Raw genomic sequence first — 2,524 nt, 5'->3', positions numbered from 1 at the left:
GTACATATTCCAGAAGAGCAGTCATTCGTGTGGAGCAGAGGCACATGTGACCTGCCATGAGGTCCCATGAAGGTTTGCAAGTCCAGAAGAGAGTTTTCAAAGGCTAATGGTCAGGACCAAGGGTGGACACTTGCCTCAAAGACCCAAGCCCACAGTGGCAGTAAGAATGATCCCTTTTACCAAAACACGGATCCTGGGAGAAGCCCAGGTTCATGTCTGCATAGTCAACCACTTATTGCCCACCCCACCTGCCTCAGTGTGTTCCCAGACTCCCTGAGGCCTTTGATCACTCTGGTCCTAGAATGCGGCAACGGGATGCAAGATGACCTCTGTATCCTTTGTCCTCAGCCTCCTGTGAAGCAAGGTAGGGCCAGAGGAGAGCTGCCTTGCAGTCCCTTTAGTGGGAACCCTCTTCCTCCTCTTCTTCCTGTTCCTCTCTTTCTTCTTCCTCTTCCTCCTCTTTCCTCTTCCTCCTCTTCATATCCTTCAGGTGGACCAGCTTCATCTTTTTACTCCTCTTCCTCTCCATCCCCCGTGTTCTCCTCTTATGAGTCTGGTGTCTCATTGTCCTCCTGATCAAATCCAAGTACGGTGATTTGCTGCAGCAGTTCAAAGATACTTTCTCTGTAATCCTCCAGGTTTGTGATCTCGCAGTTAAACAAGTCAAGACTTTTCACATTTTTAAGGCTTTGAAGAGCCTGCACTGTACTGAGGTCTTTGACTTTGTTTCCACACACAATGAGGTGGGTAAGATTTGGACATTTCTCTGCCAGGACTTCCAAGCCTCCAGATATTATATTGTCACTAAGTTCCAACTTTTCACGTTTGTTTAAGCTGGGAAGCCCAGCCAAGGGGCTTCATTCCACTGTGGCCGTACTAAGAAACCCCAGTTCTTTAAAGGTGTCATTCAGGCCTCCGATTGACCCATTGACACACAAGCCATTATCAAGGACTAACTCTGTCACCTCCTCCGGGGCTCTGTTCTTTAACTCCAGGTTAATTTCACCCCCAACCCTAAAAAACCTCCAAAGGCCTGGAGATGAAGGAAAAGAGATGTATGGATGAGTGCCTACTACCCGTCGGGGGAGAAAGAAAAGCATCGCAATGCCGGATCTTGACGGTTTGTGTCGGATGTGGAGCACTGAATTCAGTGTTCCATGGGCGCTGCCCCACCCCTCAGGACGACCACCTGAAACTGGCACTGATTTCCTTTCACTTCAGAAGCTCTGCCAAGTCTTCCGCCAGTTCAAGGGAGCAGGACAGTGGATCTGACTGCTGGGGATGAACTGGGCTCTGGCTGGAGTCTGCTTTGGTAAATTTCTGGGGATTCTGGAAAGACGCTGAGACTTGAAGTGGGGAGGCGATGTGCAGAGAATTCAGCCTATATGTGCAGCTGCATGGAGGGAAGCGGAAGGAAGGCTGGGCACTTAGCTCGGTTGGCAGAGTGCTTGCCTAGCAGCCATGAAGCCTCACATAAACCAGCTCATCTCTGTAATTCTCTGTCTGTCGTGGAACAAGGACATCTTGAGGTCAAGGTTTTGCTTTCACCTTTTGTTGGGCAGAGCACAGACATCTATCCTTTAGGGAGGCTGGTCTCCAAAAAGGACTCTAGACTTTCAATGAAAAGATAGTGTACTTTCCTACTCTGCTAGAGGTCTTTGCCTGAGCCCAGGTGAGCAACAGGAGGGTCGAGGCAAGGATAGGAACCAACATCTAGGTGCACACTCATCGTCTCGAGCCTTGGCTCTGTCTGGGCAGACAAAGGGATTCCACCAGCCTACAGGAGCATGGTGGAGCACACTGGGACGGTTTGGCTTAGTTAGAATCTGAATTGTTTGGGATAGAGAATTATCTGGTATGCTCAGAACAAAGGAACAAAGAGCTCACATTTAGTGTCCCCATGTCCAGAAAGTGGGTCCTTTTGCCTGGTGAGCACAGCTGGCCCCTCTGTGGTTTTGCCTTTCTTCGCCAGACTCGGCTTGGCGTGTCCCATGGTAAAGGCCCAGCCTGCTTAGGGCTGCTGCCTGTTCCCAAGTTCACCCCTCCTTCACTGTGGGCTGCTCAAGGGTAGAAAACATTTCTGTGTTCCTAACCTTAAGAGGGGTTGGGAAGAGGCCCCTCCAGGGTTATTTCCAGTGAGGCGGGCGCTGCTTCAGACCTCTCTTTGCAGCTCTGACAAAGGCCCTTCTAAAGCAGCGGTTCTCATTAGCCCAAAGGTTTATTTTTCAGGCAGCTTTTCTCCATGACTCAGTTTCTGGCCCATAGCCAGGAGGCCTCGTGTCAGAATTCCTGCAGAGGAGGCCTCAGGCCTTGGCCTGACCTCAGTCCCAGCCCTGTAGAAGAAGTTTGCCTGTACCCCTTCGTAAGTGAGGTCGGCATCCTTGTGCCTTCAAATTAAAATGATGCCAGTGTTTTAAATCATTGACCCAAAGAAGAAAATGAAAAATGATGTGGTTATCACAGCTACATCTCCTCTGTGTGTTTTAAATATAGAAAGCAGGAAGCCAAACATCTGGCAAGAGAG

General features: G+C 49.8%; 1 pseudogene; it reads right to left on the bottom strand.

Annotated features, from left to right (window-relative positions):
- Positions 1-397: 397 nt before the first annotated feature.
- LOC127229424 (acidic leucine-rich nuclear phosphoprotein 32 family member E-like) lies at positions 398-1,993 on the bottom strand (annotated as a pseudogene).
- Between the last annotated feature and the right edge of the window lie 531 nt (positions 1,994-2,524).

The sequence above is a fragment of the Phodopus roborovskii genome, unplaced genomic scaffold (assembly GCF_943737965.1).
Source record: "Phodopus roborovskii unplaced genomic scaffold, PHOROB, whole genome shotgun sequence".
NCBI classification, from domain to species: domain Eukaryota; kingdom Metazoa; phylum Chordata; class Mammalia; order Rodentia; family Cricetidae; genus Phodopus; species Phodopus roborovskii.
Note: the sequence above shows the minus strand (reverse complement) of the source record. Positions and strands in the feature narration are given on the sequence as shown.